Source organism: Panulirus ornatus, chromosome 43, assembly GCF_036320965.1.
Source record: "Panulirus ornatus isolate Po-2019 chromosome 43, ASM3632096v1, whole genome shotgun sequence".
In the NCBI taxonomy this organism is placed as follows: domain Eukaryota; kingdom Metazoa; phylum Arthropoda; class Malacostraca; order Decapoda; family Palinuridae; genus Panulirus; species Panulirus ornatus.
The window spans coordinates 18,595,757-18,612,381 of record NC_092266.1 but is presented as its reverse complement, the minus strand read 5'-3'; the positions used below and the strand labels follow the sequence as shown (position 1 = coordinate 18,612,381).

General features: G+C 45.6%; 1 long non-coding RNA gene across 2 annotated transcripts in view; it reads left to right on the top strand.

Moving 5' to 3' along the window:
- The window catches only part of LOC139762359 (uncharacterized), a 38,262-nt gene that overhangs the window by 11,581 nt on the left and 10,056 nt on the right, over positions 1–16,625 (top strand). Inside the window, exons 2-3 of one of the 2 annotated variants that reach the window (XR_011715700.1) lie at positions 3,307–3,469; positions 7,583–7,689. This is a non-coding gene — a long non-coding RNA (uncharacterized lncRNA). Of the gene's footprint in view, positions 1–3,306; positions 3,470–7,371; positions 7,690–16,625 lie in introns of those variants that run through there. The other variant, XR_011715699.1, reaches the window with a different exon arrangement.

The window sequence follows — 16,625 nt, the reverse complement described above, 5'->3', positions numbered from 1 at the left end:
GGAGGGTGTGTGAGGGTAGAGTTTGTGTGAGGGTGGAGAGTGTGTGAGGGAGGAGAGGATGTGTGAGGGTAGAGAGTGTGTGTGAGGGAGGAGAGGATGTGTGAGGGTGGAGAGTGTGTAAGGGAGGAGGGTGTGTGAGGGAGGAGAGTGTGTGAGGGAGGAGGGTGTGTGAGGGTAGAGAGTGTGTGTGAGGGAAAAGAGGATGTGTGAGGGTGGAGAGTGTGTGAGTGCTGAGGTATATGAGAGGAAGAAGAGGAAAACATATTGTATCATTGTATTGTTCTAAAGTCGTCGGGTAAGGTCAGGTCAAGACACGCCAGGTCAGGTCAGGTCACACGACCAAGTGGCTGCCTGCCCTACATATCACCAGCAGGCTTGGAGGAGCAGGTGGCTGAGCCAATCTCAATATCAAAGAAAGATTGGGAAATGTTGTGTCAACACAGGAGGGAAGGAACTTGCTGGCGCGCAACACAGAAAGAAAACATCCCGGGCCGCCAGCGGGCATGCTGATTGGCTCCCCTCCCAAGCTCGGTGTGACGTCAGCATCTTCTGTTCGCGTCGGTAGTGGCGCCTCCCGGCAAGACACACACACACACATACACTATACAACCCACAAAATAAACCACAACATGAGTATCAGGGTCGTCGTACGCGTCACATTACCGAGCGGGTTATAACGTAATAATTCCTGTGTTTAGTGTCGTGTGCCGTCCTGGTGTGTGAGGCGGGGCGGGGCGGGGCGGCGGGTCCTCCTGCCTCACACCCCATGCGCCACCTGCTGTTGGGTGATCTCCCCGCTGACGACCGTTCATCGGCGGAGGTAACGAGCGCAGAAGGTGGGCATCAGAGCGGTGCACGGGGTTAGTGAGAGGCGTCCCTGAGCCGCGGTACTAACGAACATGCGACACACACACACACTCCGAGAGGCCGCCGGGGCCGGGGCCGCCGCTCGACCCGCTAATAAGGTCTTGGTGATGATAAGTACCTCGGCGACGCCACTTGGCCCAGTGGCCTAATCCAACTCAAATAGCACCATTGTTGCCCCGCGCACCCACGATCACTGGCAGGGAGGTGTGGACCTCTGAAGCGATGTGTTCGTGTGGCTGGAGGGTTTCCCCCTGGTCATCGGAGAGACGGGCGGGAAACTCGACCGACTATGGTCGTGTTGTCACCCTGATGTGGATCAAACAACCAACCATCCAGTCCTGTCGTGTTAGCCCTCTTCTTCTATGTGCTGGTTCTGTCGTTATCCGAGCTGTTGCTGCTGTATTAGTCATGTTCTCTGTGCTGTTCTCTCATGATCCCAGCTGTTGTAGTAGTAATGTTCTTTTGTAGCTGGGGTGGTCGCGAGGCCTCTGAGGTGAAGTGTGTCAGTGTGGGATGGTGGACGGAGGTAAGCCAGCACCACCCACCCACATCCCGTTCTCTTGTCTCCTTCAGTAAAAATTCACCCTGAACGTAAAATGTCATCCGAAAGAAATATGTAAACATTGGTATTATGTAAATCTTGTGATGGGAAAGAGAAAAAAAATTAACATTGGCGTTCGCTTGAGATTTGTAAGGTAAATATTTTGGCATGTATTTATTCGTATTGTTCAGAGAGAGTTATGCCAGTAGTTCTGTTGACTGTGTTTGTTGGAGAGAGTGTGTGTGTGTATGTTGTCTTGTATTCTCTCTCTGTAAATAAGATGGTTCATGATCGTTTGAATTTGGCGGTCGGGTCACGTGTTACGTCTGTGATGCACTGACTAGTCTTCGGTCTAAGAAAGATGGGGAGGTGCACATCTGTGTATGTGGGGGGGCGGGAGAAAACAGATATTACCACCAGGTGGTGATATTATCACCAGGCGTTAAGTTATATCACCAGGTGAAATTATTATCACCTGGTGTAAGTAAACAGCTGGGGAACGTATGTGTGCAAGGAGCCGCCCCAGCTGGGACGCAACACTTGTACCAGATAAGAATCAAACATGAGACTGAATGACAAGTAAAATCAGTGTATAGTTAAATATAAGCATATATATATATATATATATATATATATATATATATATATATATATATATATATATATATATATATATATATATATATATATATATAAGGACACCTGTGACACCTGTTTTGTTCTTCCTATGATGGTTGAGGTACACTTGAGATAGAGTAACAAAACCAACTGTACATTTAACTATATGCTACACTCGCAGGGGACGACGCTGTCTGTTCTCCACTCCGCTTCATGCTGTCCAGCAAGACGGCACAGATAGGAACCTCCAATCTCCCCCAGCACAATTGCCTACATACTCCACTAGGCTGCAACACCTGCCACCCGCTCTCTGTCTTTGTTGCTCTCTGCTCCGTATTTTCCCCTCCTCAGCACCCTCATCCCCCAGCATGTCCATGATCCTCACTTCCATTACGACGTCTGTCTCCAGAGAGTTCACACTCTTCCTGTCATTCGACTGCCACTCCTCATTCCCACACTCTTGCTGTCATTCGACTGCCACTCCTCATTCCATTCTCCTTCCTTGGCCTTCTCTACACCTAAGGATATACCCATGTTCCCAACCCCCTACGAACCTAGCTACTATTGTCACCCAAGTTCCCGCCACCAGCCTACCTCGCAAGCTCGCACTTGCGTTCATATTGACACCAATTGCACGTTGACCCAAGTGTTGCCTCCATCCGTACTGTATTTCTTGTATTTCCCCTCCGGTATCGAGATACGTTGTATACTTCCTGGTGGACAGACATTTTCCCGGTGTCTGCACACAGCCAGGATGACTGTCAGGAAACACTATATGTATCATACTGGACGACCAATGTACAGGTCTGTCATTGGATATCACCTCCAGTACCTCCCCCTGTCGCTCAGGATAAAGGATGGGCCAAATTACACTGAAGGAGGTGGAGGAGGCGTTCCCTCCCCGGCAGCCGTTGCGGGGGATTGATGTAGTCAAGAGTACTGATAAGCAGAGACCATGAGAACGGGATGAGACTCAGACAGTCTTTTAGCATCCGTATACACGCCACACCTCGAAAAATACTCCCTGATCCTGTGACACCAGTGAGTCCTGCGAGCCATCTCGACGTTAGAAACCATCACTTAAGTAACTCTGAATAAGATAAATACACACACACACACACACACACACACACACACATGCTGGAGGTGACGATCGCTATGCGTTTAGGCAACTGAACTTTTAGGTATATTGTGCCACCAAAGGGAAGACGAGGGTTCCTCCACCATAACATTTGGTTTAGTCTCCCCCAGCCGTTTAATTACGTTTTCACCTTCTACAGCTTCTGAAGTCCAGTGGGCCGGTGGTGGGTGGCAACCCCCTCGTCCAGTGTGGGACGACCACGTAGCCAGCGTGGACAACGCTGCCACCTGACACAAAGCTACAGGCAAGGGTGGAACCTGCTGCCACCAGCCAGGCCACACGACACCCGAGGAGAAGACGAGGTAACGCCAGAACAGCTGTCCGATCATTAACTAAAACAAAAAAGAAAAAACATGACCTCGAAAGTTTTAATGTATGTGTTTTCCCGTTTTCTTTTGCCCGTCTGTCGATGGCGCGCGATCAGCATAGCGGCGGTGATAAACAGATAAATCAGCCGGCCAGCAGAGGCGACCGAGGTCGTCTGTGTTGGTCTACGTTAGAGCAGGGGGGAAACGTTAAATCAGGTCACAGTTGTCGGTCCGTCGCATACACAGATGCGACCTGTCCTCACCAGGCGATGTCATTAGGAGCGATATTTCCTTCCTTGGTATGTACGGATACGTGCGTATGGATGTATGTATGTCATAGGAAGCTACCTGCTGTTATATATAGATACGTTCGAATCCTGGTTACGGCAGTCGGTCCATAGTTAACCTAGCTGTTCATCCACCCTCAGGGGTTGGTCGATAAAATGTTTACGTGGCTCAGGCCAGGATATATATATATATATATATATATATATATATATATATATATATATATATATATATATATATATATATATATATACGCACACGCACTCAACGGTGTTTCGTATCGTGGCCGCGAGTGTGGAAACGGGAAAACCAGCTAACGGGAGACCTGATGGTCTATGACGAGGTTACCCGCTGGTGTACAGGAATTGGTGTCCTGAACTCTTGATGTGTGTAGATGTAGACGGGGTAGTAAAGGAGAACGACCCACTCGGGTAGTTCACCGTGAAGACCTCAGGTCAGAGGCCGTTGCACCATCATCTTCATGGGGTCGCGCCGTCGTATTCATGGGGTCGTACCGCCGTGTTTATGGGTCTTATCGGCGCGTTCATGGGTCGTACCGGCGCGTTCATGGGGTCGTACCTTCGTGTTTATGGGGTCGTACCGTCGTGTTCATTGGTCGTACCAGCGTGTTCAATGGTCGTGCCGGCGTGTTCATGGGTCGTACCGGCGCGTTCATGGAGTCGTACCGTCGTGTTTATGGGTCGTGTTCATGGGTCGTACCGGCGTGTTCAATGGTCGTACCGGCGCGTTCATGGGTCGTACCGTCGTCGTGCCCATGGGTCGTCCTCCCAGTTGTCCAGGCGTGTTGCTACTTGCTGCCCGCCCTCACCAGCTGACCAAGTGCTATGTTCGAAACTTTTTATATTCGGGTACGTACACTGCGCACGGCTCCAGAATGAATTGAGTCTCTTTCTCTCTCTCTCTCTCTCTCTCTCTCTCTCTCTCTCTCTCTCTCTCTCTCTCTCTCTCTCTCTCTCTCTCTCTCTCTCTCTGCTGCACAGCCTTGATGGAGGACTCCCTCCCACCCCACCCATCCCTCATAGGGGACTCCCACCCATTCGCCCACCCGTCCCTCCCTCCTTCCCTCCCTCCCTCCCTCCTTCCCTTCCTCCCTCCCTCCCTCCCTCCCTCCTTCCCTCCCTTCCTCTCGCGCCGTATTGGCGACTGCCAGGTCCCGCTATCAAGGACGGCGATCCCTTTGTGCTGATACTCCTTTTGCATGGCCGACCCTACTAGAGCTACTGAGTGAGGGAATACGTCGCGTCCTTTGTTGAGGGGAAGACCTCGACCCGGTGGGTGCTCTGTGCCGTACTTCGTGCTGGCTGACGGTGCGTGTCTGACGCAGAGCGACACTTCACACTTTTTTGACCGACTCGAGGCATTATTTTCTCCCGTCGACGAGGACAGAAGTAACATCTCCTGGGCCCTGAAGTGTTCGCTGGGCTGAGAGGCACCCCAAGGTGTGTCGTCTCACCTTGTTAATACTGTCCTGTAGCCTAGACTTGGAGCGGTTCCTGCTGTTTCTGGCTGCTGGCTTGTTGCGGCTCTCTCTCTCTCTCTCTCTCTCTCTCTCTCTCTCTCTCTCTCTCTCTCTCTCTCTCTCTCTCTCTCTCTCTCTCTCTCTGGTGTTACTGTGGAGTGATTCCTGATTTTGCAGTTAAAAGCTGCTGCTGCTGCTGTTAACATGGCCACCAGACTCTGTTACACATGACATATATCACTCTCCTCCGCGAACATGACTTGTATAGGGATTTTATGTACTGTTTAATTTACGTATAAAACTTTTCCTTAGCTCAGAATTTCAGGACGTGGAGATAATTCACTCTTGCTATATTTACACAGCCGAATATAGAACCCACTCATGGTTTCTTTCCCATACTGCTGTTAAACCCCCATAACCTGCAACCCTTGGGTGTGACAGCCTGGCCTTGGACCTAACTCGTAAGGTTTTCAGGTCAAAGGTCAGGCTATCATACCCAGTGCTCATGATATCCTGGTCATGGGACCTGCCTACCATACCGCCCTGCTGTAGGGTTTAAGGCAGAGTTGTGTGGAACTTGCTGTAAGCTTCAGGGGCCTTCTCTCTACACATCTGTTGATGTCTTTAATGACAGCACGGGACGCTGTGTCCCACACGAGGATATATCTCGTTATAGGGGGAGGACCAGCCACATGTACCATAGGTGGAGAGACAGCCACTTGCACTGTAGGTGGAGGACGCACTATAGGAGGAGAGACAGCCACTTGCATTGTAGGTGGAGGACGTACTATAGGAGGAGAGACAACCACTTGTACTGTAGGTGGAGGACGCACTATAGGAGGAGAGACAGCCACTTGCACTGTAGGTGGAGGACGTACTATAGGAGGAGAGACAACCACTTGTACTGTAGGTGGAGGACGCACTATAAGAGGAGAAACGACCACTTGTACTGTAGGTGGAGGACGCACTATAGGAGGAGAAACGACCACTTGTACTTTAGGTGGAGGACGCACTATAGGAGGAGAGACAACCACTTGTACTGTATGTGGAGGACGCACTATAAGAGGAGAAACGACCACTTGTACTGTAGGTGGAGGACGTACCATAGGAGGAGAGATAGCCACTTACACTGTAGGTGGAGGACGTACTATGGGAGGAAGGACAGCCACTTGTACTGTAGGTGGAGGACGCACTATAGGAGGAGAGACAACCACTTGTACTGTAAGTGGAGGACGTACTATAGGAGAGACAGCCACTTGTACTGTAGGTGGAGGACGCACTGTAGGAGAAAAAGCCACTTGCACTGTAAGTGGAGGACGGACTATAGGAGGAGAGACAGCCATTCAGACAGGGAATTTCGTCGACACTTTTATCACGTCATAACCTCTTGATAAACCAGGACTCCCTCCCTCCCTTGTTTTGTAGGCTACGTTCTCTCCCTTATGATGGAAGGTGTACGGTTCCTCTCTTACAGCGGAAGGTATGCTCCCTTATGATGGAGGTCACACTCCTGATGGAGACTACGCTCCCTCCCCATTGACGCAAGATGGAAGCTAATTTTCTTTCCTTATGATGGAGACTATCTTCCCTCCATTATCATGGAGCCTACCCTCCCTCCGCCATGATGGATACTACGCTCCCTCCCTAATGGCGGAGGCTAACCCCCTCCCCCTCATGGATGGAGGCTTTCTTCCCTCTATGATGGAGGCTCTTCCCCCCCCCCCCCCCTCTTCCCAAGTGATGGGGACTACACTTCCTTCCTTATGATGGATGTGTTCCTTCATCTTTCCGTCATACCCAAGGGTCGTGCTCAGGGATGTTACTGCGTCGTGTTCAAGGAACTGAAAAAAAAAAGTCATAAAGATTAAGATCATCAGTTATATGATATAGATAGAAAATAGATAGAAAACTAGCATTATCTTGATAGAAGACTAGCATTATCTTGATAGAAAACTAGCATTATCTTGATTGAAGACTAGCATTATCATGATAGAAAACTAGCTTTATCTTTTAATTTAGATCGTCTAAAACCTTAACCACAGTCCCCCCAACACACATTCATAGATCTGTGTTATGTGTATGTACGTATGCACGGGTGTGTCTGTAAACTATTATACGTACACACAAAGCCATTTGGCTGCATATCGCTCTCTTTTTTTATCGATTATTGCTTTTCAATTTAGCGTTCAGTTACCATTCTGCAAACTGTAAAAAATATTTCATTTGTTTACTCTTTTCTGGGGCGTTGTTGACTGTTGAAAGCATGGTGAAGGTTCGCTCACAGTGAAAGGTCTACCCTTGGGAAAGTTCGTTCACAGCAAAATGCATTCTGTTTTCAGGACAAAAGGCCAGGATGTGGAGCTGCGTTCACAATTACAGGCGGACTGAGATTAGGCCGGGGAGAGGAGTCCACAGTGGAAGAGCAGACTACAGTCGGGTCAGGAAGGTGTGTTTCAATGACAGGGCTACCTGAGATTGGGCCTGTAAGGTGCATTCGCTATGACAGGGTACATAACTGTCTGGCCGGGGAGATGTACTCATAGAGAGGCCAGGTGTGTTTCAGTGAGAGGGCAGCCAGAGATTGGGCCAGGGAGTTGCATTCTCAACAAGAGGGCAGACTACAGTTGGGCCTGGCAGATGTGTCTCACAGGTTGAGCAAGGATGATGCATCCAGAAAAGGGCAGCCTAAGGTTAACTGAGGGAGATGCCTTCAGGATATGAGGGCAGACAAGGTCGAGCTGGGGTAATGCACTCTTACTCCTCTGTTCTCACTGTTTCATTATATATTTTCTCCCAGCATGTTGATATGTTATCAGGGCTTGTTGCAGAAGGGACTTTAATTTTTCTATATCATTGTGAGTGAAGGATGAGTGTGCTGTAGTTTCTGAGTGGATTTTATGTAGATTTTTCAAGACCTTCCTGGTTAAAGGTGTGATTGGTATATTTTTATTTGCTTTTTCATGAGTATCTTTATTTTGGGGGGAGAAGGGTTTTTGTTGGGTTGGTCAGATGTTTGTTTGTAGGGATAGGTGGTGGTGTGGATCTATTTTGAAGTGTATGTCAGAATTGGTTCATGTGGTTTATTGTGAGGAGAAAGGAGTGGTGGTTTCAGTTTGCAACACAGTGATTATGTTAATAATGGTTTTGTTTAGTATTTGAATTTGTTCTGTGATTTCTGTTTAAGGCATATGATTATGTTTGGTTTTCTTTTTTTTTTTTAGGTCAGCAACTTATAAAGAGAAATTTGGTTTATACTTCACTCAGTCCATATGGCATGTGCTTTTTGCTGACATGGTTGATGATGTTGATGTAATTTGTATGATAAGGGGAAAACTCCATGGTGAAGTTGAGGAGCTTGAATTACATATAGTGTGTCAGTGCTGACCAATCAACTTTTTTTTTCTTTTGTGTGTGTGTCTGTGTGTTTGTGTGCATGAGGGGTTTGCTTATGTTTAGTTATCATAATATATATATTTAATATTTAATGGTTTGGGAGAGTGGTTAGGTGAAGAGGTGGTGAAAGCCTTACGGATGATGAAATCCAGCAAGGCGTCAAGGTTGGATGGTATTGCAGTTGAATTTATTATGAAAGGGGGTAACTGTGTTGTTGATTTGTTGGTAAGGATATTCACTGTATGTATGGATCCTGATGAAGTGCCTGAGGATTGGCAGAATGCATTTATAGTGCCATTGTACAAAGGGGATAAAGGTGAGTGTTTGAACTACATAGGCATAAATTTGTTGAGTATTCCTGGGAAATTGTATGATAGGGTATTGTTTGAGAGGGTGAAGGCATGTACAGAAGGTCAGACTTGGGGAGAGCAGTGTGGTTTCAGAAGTGATAGAGGATGTGTGGATCAGGTGTTTGCTTTGACGAATGTGTGTGAGAAATACTTAGAGAAACAGATGGATTTGTAAGTGGCATTTATGGATCTGGAGAAGGCATATGTCAGGGTAGATATATGGTGTGGGAGATAAGCTGCTAGAAGTAGAGAAGTTTTTATCAAGGGTGTATCATTTGTACGAGTAGGAAGAGAGGACAGTGATTGGTTCCCAATGAACAGTTCAGTGAGCGGGAGGGTTGTGTGACGTCCCCATGGTTGTTTAATTTGTTTATGGATGGGGTGGTTAGGGAGGTAATGCAAGAGTTTGGAGAGAAGTGAGTATGCAGTCTGTTGAGGATGAGAGGGCTTGGGAAGCGAGTCAGTTGTTGTTCGCCGATGATACGCCTCTGTTGGCTGATTTAAGGGAAAAACTGCAGAAGTTGGTGACTGAAAAGTGTGTGAAAGGAGAAAGTTGAGAGTGAATGTGAATGAGAACAAGGTTATTACGTTCAGTAGGGTTGAGAGACAAGTTAGTTGGGATGTGAGTTTGAATGGAGAAAAATTGGAGGAAGTGAAGTGTTTCAGATATCTGGAAGTGGACTTAGGAGTGTATGGAACCATGGAAGTGAAAGTGAGTCTCAGGATGGGGAAGGGGGTGAAGGTTTTAGGAACAATGAAGAATGTGTGGAAGGAGAGAATGTCATCTCGGAGGGCAAAAATGGGCATGTTCAAAGGAATAGTTATTCCAACAATATTATATAGTTGTGAGGCATGGGTTTTAGACAGAGTTGTATGGAGGAGGGTGGATGTGTTGGAAATGAGATGTGTCAGGACAATATGTGGTGTGAGGTGGTGTGATCGAGTAAGTAAGGAAAGGGTAAGAGAGATGTATGGAAATAAAAAGAGTGTGGTTGAGAGAGCAGAAGAGGGTGTGTTGAAATGGTTTGGACATATGGAGAGAATAAGTGAGGAAAGATTGACAAAGAGGATATTTGTGTCAGTAGTGGAGGGAACAAGGAGAAGTGGGAGACCAAATTGGAGGTGGAAGAATGAAATGAAAAAGATTTTGAGCGATCGGAGCCTGAACATAAAGGAGGGTGAGAGGCGTGCAAGGATTAGAGTGAATTGGAATGATATGGTATACTGGGGTCGGCGTGCTGTCATTGGACTGAACTAGGGCATGTGAAACATCTGGGATAAACTATAGAAAAGTCTGTGGGGCCTGAATGTGGATAGGGAGTTGAGGTTTCAGTGCATTACACAAAACAGCTAAATACTGAGTGTGAACAAATGTGGCCTTTTTTTTTTTCTTTTTTCTTTTTTCCTGGCGCTGCCTCGCTGAAGCAAGGGGTAGTGATGCTGTTTCCTGTGGGGCAGAGTAGTGACAGAAATGAATGAAGGCAAGCATGTATGATTATGTACATGCATGTGTATATATGTATATGTCTGTGTATGTGTATGTATATGTATATATATTGATATGTATATATGTGCATATGTGTGTGTATGGGCATTTATGTATATATATATATGAGTGGATGGGCCATCATTCCTTGTCTGTTTCCTGGTGCTTCCTCGCTGACACTGGAAAAGGCGATCAATTATAATGAATAAATAAATAGATAGATATCAGTATTTTTTATTTTATTTACTTTGCTTTGTCGCTGTCTCCCGTATTAGCGAGTTAGCGCAAGGAAACAGATGAAAGAATGGCCCAACCCACCCACATACACATGTATATACATACACGTCCACACACGCAAATATACATACCTGTACATCTCAACGTATACATATATATACACACACAGACATATCCATATATACACATGTACATAATTCATATTGTCTGCCTTTATTCATTCCCATTGCCACCCCGCCACACATGAAATAACAACCCCCTCCCCCCTCATGTGCGCGAGGTAGCGCAAGGAAAAGACAACAAAGGCCACATTCGTTCACACTCAGTCTCTAGCTGTCATGTAATAATGCACCGAAAACACAGCTCCCTTTCCACATCCAGGCCCCACAGAACTTTCCATGGTTTACCCCAGACGCTTCACATACCGGTTCAATCCATTGACAGCACGTTGACCCCGGTATACCACATCGTTCCAATTCACTCTATTTCTTGTAGGCCTTTCACCCTCCTGCATGTTTAGGGCCCCAATCACTCAAAATCTTTTTCATTCCATCTTTCCACCTCTAATTTGGTCTCCCACTTCTCCTCGTTCCCTCCACCTCAGATACATATATCCTCTTGGTCAATCTTTCCTCACTCATTCTCTCCATGTGACCAAACCATTTCAAAACACCCTCTTCTGCTCTCTCAACCACACTCTTTTTATTTCCACACATCTCTCTTACCCTATTATCACTTACTTGATCAAACCACCTCACACCACATGTTGTCCTCAAACATCTCATTTCCAGCACATCCACCCTCCTCTGCACAACTCTATCTATACCCCACAACTCGCAACCATATAACATTCTTGGAACCACTATTCCTTCAAACATATCCATTTTTGCTTTCCTAGATAATGTTCTCGACTTCCATACATTCTTCAACGCTCCCAGAACTTTCACCCCCTCCCCCACCCTATGATTCACTTCCGCTTCCATGGTTCCATCCACTGCCAAATCCACTCCCAGATATCTAAAACACTTCACTTCCTCCAGTTTTTCTCCATTCAAACTTACCTCCCAATTGACTTGTCCCTCAACCCTACTGTACCTAATAACCTTGCTCTTATTCACATTTGCTCTCAGCTTTCTTCTTTCACACACTTTACCAAACTCAGTCACCAGCTTCTGCAGTTTCTCACACGAATCAGCCACCGGCGCTCTATCATCAGCGAACAACAACTGACTCACTTCCCAAGCTCTCTCATCCTCAACAGACTTCATACTTGCCCCTCTTTCCAAAACTCTTGCATTCACCTCCCTAACAACCCCATCCATAAACAAATTAAACAACCATGGAGACATCACACACCCCTGCTGCAAACCTACATTCAATGAGAACCAATCAATTTCCTCTCTTCCTACACGTACACATGCCTTACATCCTCGATAAAAACTTTTCACTGTTTCTAACAACTTGCCTCCCACACCATATATTCTTAATACCTTCCACAGAGCATCTCTATCAACTCTATCATATGCCTTCTCCAGATCCATAAATGCTGCATACAAATCCATTTGCTTTTCTAAGTATTTCTCACATACATTCTTCAAAGCAAACACCTGATCCACACATCCTCTGCCACTTCTGAAACCACAATGCTCTTCTCCAATCTGATGCTGTGTACATGCCTTCACCCTCTCAATCAATACCCTCCCATAGAATTTCCCAGGAATACTCAACAAACTTATACCTCTGTAATTTGAGCACTCACTTTTATCCCCTTTGCCTTTGTACAATCAGTATATACATATATATATTATCCCTGGGGATAGGGGAGAAAGAATACTTCCCACGTATTCCATGCGTGTCGTAGAAGGCGACTAAAAGGGAAGGGAGCGGGGGGCTGGAAATCCTCCCCTCTCAATTTTTTTTTTTTTTTTTTTTTTTTTTTTTTTTCAAAAGAAGGAACAGAGAAGGGGGCCAGGTGAGGATATTCCCTAAAAGGCCCAGTCCTCTGTTCTTAACGCTACCTCGCTAATGCGGGAAATGGCGAATAGTTTAAAAAAAGAAAAGAAAAGAAAATATATATATATATATATATATATATATATATATATATATATATATATATATATATATATATATATATATATATTTATATATATATATATATATATATATATATATATATATATATATATATATGTATGACGAGCCTCAACCCTACTGTACCTAATAACCTTGCTCTTATTCACATTTACTCTTAACTTTCTTCTTTCACACACTTTACCAAACTCAGTCACCAGCTTCTGCAGTTTCTCACATGAATCAGCCACCAGTGCTGCATCATCAGCAAACAACAACTGACTCACTTCCCAAGCTCTCTCATCCACAACAGACTTCATACTTGCCCCTCTTTCCAAAACTCTTGCATTCACCTCCCTAACAACCCCATCCATAAACAAATTAAACAACCATTGAGACATCACAATACCCCTGCCGCAAACCTACATTCACTGAGAACCAATCAATTTCCTCTCTTCCTACACGTACACATGCCTTACATCCTCGATAACAACTTTTCACTGCTTCTAACAACTTGCCTCCCACACCATATATTCTTAATACCTTAATACCTTGGGAGGTAAGTTTGAATGGAGAAAAACTGGAGGAAGTAAAGTGTTTTAGATATCTGGGAGTGGATCTGGCAGTCGATGGAACCATGGAAGCGGAAGTGAATCATAGGATGGGGGAGGGGGCGAAAATCCTGTGAGCCTTGAAGAATGTATGGAAGTCGAGAACATTATCTCGGAAAGCAAAAATGGGTATGTTTGAAGGAATAGTGGTTCCAACAATGTTGTATGGTTGCGAGGCGTGGGCTATGGATAGAGTTGTGCGCAGGAGGGTGGATGTGCTAGAAATGAGATGTTTGAGGATAATGTGTGGTGTGAGGTGGTTTGATCGAGTAAGTAATGTAAGGGTAAGAGAGATGTGTGGAAATAAAAAGAGCGTGGTTGAGAGAGCAGAAGAGGGTGTTTTGAAATGGTTTGGGCACATGGAGAGAATGAGTCAGGAAAGATTGACCAAGAGTATATATGTGCCGGAGGTGGAGGGAGCGAGGAGAAGTGGGAGTCCAAATTGGAGGTGGAAAGATGGAGTGAAAAAGATTTTGTGTGATCGGGGCCTGAACATGCAGGAGGGTGAAAGGAGGGCAAGGAATAGAGTGAATTGGATCGATGTGGTATACCGGGGTTGACATGCTGTCAGTGGATTGAATCAGGGCGTGTGAAGCGTCTGGGGTAAACCATGGAAAGCTGTGTAGGTATGTATATTTGAGTGTGTGGACGTGTATGTTTATACATGTGTATGGGGGTGGGTTGGGCTATTTCTTTCGTCTGTTTCCTTGCGCTACTTCGCAAACGTGGGAGACAGCGACAAAGCACAAAAAAATATATATATATATATTTATTTTTTTTATTATACTTTGTCGCTGTCTCCCGCGTTTGCGAGGTAGCGCAAGGAAACAGACGAAAGAAATGGCCCAACCCCCCATACACATGTATATACATACGTCCACACACGCAAATATACATACCTACACAGCTTTCCATGGTTTACCCAGACGCCTCACATGCCCTGATTCAATCCACTGACAGCACGTCAACCCCGGTATACCACATCGCTCCAATTCACTCTATTCCTTGCCCTCCTTTCACCCTCCTGCATGTTCAGGCCCCGATCACACAAAATCTTTTTCACTCCATCTTTCCACCTCCAATTTGGTCTCCCTCTTCTCCTTGTTCCCTCCACCTCCGACACATATATCCTCTTGGCAATCTTTCCTCACTCATCCTCTCCATGTGCCCAAACCACTTCAAAACACCCTCTTCTGCTCTCTCAACCACGCTCTTTTTATTTCCACACATCTCTCTTACCCTTACGTTACTCACTCGATCAAACCACCTCACACCACACATTGTCCTCAAACATCTCATTTCCAGCACATCCATCCTCCTGCGCACAACTCTATCCATAGCCCACGCCTCGCAACCATACAACATTGCTGGAACCACTATTCCTTCAAACATACCCATTTTTGCTTTCCGAGATAATGTTCTCGACTTCCACACATTCTTCAAGGTGTCCAGGATTTTCGCCCCCTCCCCCACCCTATGATCCACTTCCGCTTCCATGGTTCCATCCGCTGCCAGATCCACTCCCAGATATCTAAAACACTTCACTTCCTCCAGTTTTTCTCCATTCAAACTCACCTCCCAATTGACTTGACCCTCAACCCTACTGTACCTAATAACCTTGCTCTTATTCACATTTACTCTTAACTTTCTTCTTCCACACACTTTTCCAAACTCAGTCACCAGCTTTTGCAGTTTCTCACATGAATCAGCCACCAGCGCTGTATCATCAGCGAACAACAACTGACTCACTTCCCAAGCTCTCTCATCCCCAACAGACTTCATACTTGCCCCTCTTTCCAAAACTCTTGCATTTACCTCCCTAACAACCCCATCCATAAACAAATTAAACAACCATGGAGACATCACACACCCCTGCCGCAAACCTACATTCACTGAGAACCAATCACTTTCCTTTCTTCCTACACGTACACATGCCTTACATCCTCGATAAAAACTTTTCACTGCTTCTAACAACTTTCCTCCCACACCATATATTCTTAATACCTTCCACAGAGCATCTCTATCAACTCTATCATATGCCTTCTCCAGATCCATAAATGCTACATACAAATCCATTTGCTTTTCTAAGTATTTCTCACATACATTCTTCAAAGCAAACACCTGATCCACACATCCTCTACCACTTCTGAAACCACACTGCTCTTCCCCAATCTGATGCTCTGTACATGCCTTCACCCTCTCAATCAATACCCTCCCATATAATTTACCAGGAATACTCAACAAACCTATACCTCTGAGGATTGGCGGAATGCGTGCATAGTGCCATTGTACAAAGGCAAAGGGGATAAGAGTGAGTGCTCAAATTACAGAGGTATAAGTTTGTTGAGTATTCCTGGTAAATTATATGGGAGGGTATTGATTGAGAGGGTGAAGGCATGTACAGAGCATCAGATTGGGGAAGAGCAGTGTGGTTTCAGAAGTGGTAGAGGATGTGTGGATCAGGTGTTTGCTTTGAAGAATGTATGTGAGAAATACTTAGAAAAGCAAATGGATTTGTATGTAGCATTTATGGATCTGGAGAAGGCATATGATAGAGTTGATAGAGATGCTCTGTGGAAGGTATTAAGAATATATGGTGTGGGAGGAAAGTTGTTAGAAGCAGTGAAAAGTTTTTATCGAGGATGTAAGGCATGTGTACGTGTAGGAAGAAAGGAAAGTGATTGGTTCTCAGTGAATGTAGGTTTGCGGCAGGGGTGTGTGATGTCTCCATGGTTGTTTAATTTGTTTATGGATGGGGTTGTTAGGGAGGTAAATGCAAGAGTTTTGGAAAGAGGGGCAAGTATGAAGTCTGTTGGGGATGAGAGAGCTTGGGAAGTGAGTCAGTTGTTGTTCGCTGATGATACAGCGCTGGTGGCTGATTCATGTGAGAAACTGCAGAAGCTGGTGACTGAGTTTGGAAAAGTGTGTGGAAGAAGAAAGTTAAGAGTAAATGTGAATAAGAGCAAGGTTATTAGGTACAGTAGGGTTGAGGGTCAAGTCAATTGGGAGGTGAGTTTGAATGGAGAAAAACTGGAGGAAGTGAAGTGTTTTAGATATCTGGGAGTGGATCTGGCAGCGGATGGAACCATGGAAGCGGAAGTGGATCATAGGGTAGGGGAGGGGGCGAAAATCCTGGGAGCCTTGAAGAATGTGTGGAAGTCGAGAACATTATCTCGGAAAGCAAAAATGGGTATGTTTGAAGGAATAGTGGTTCCAACAATGTTGTATGGTT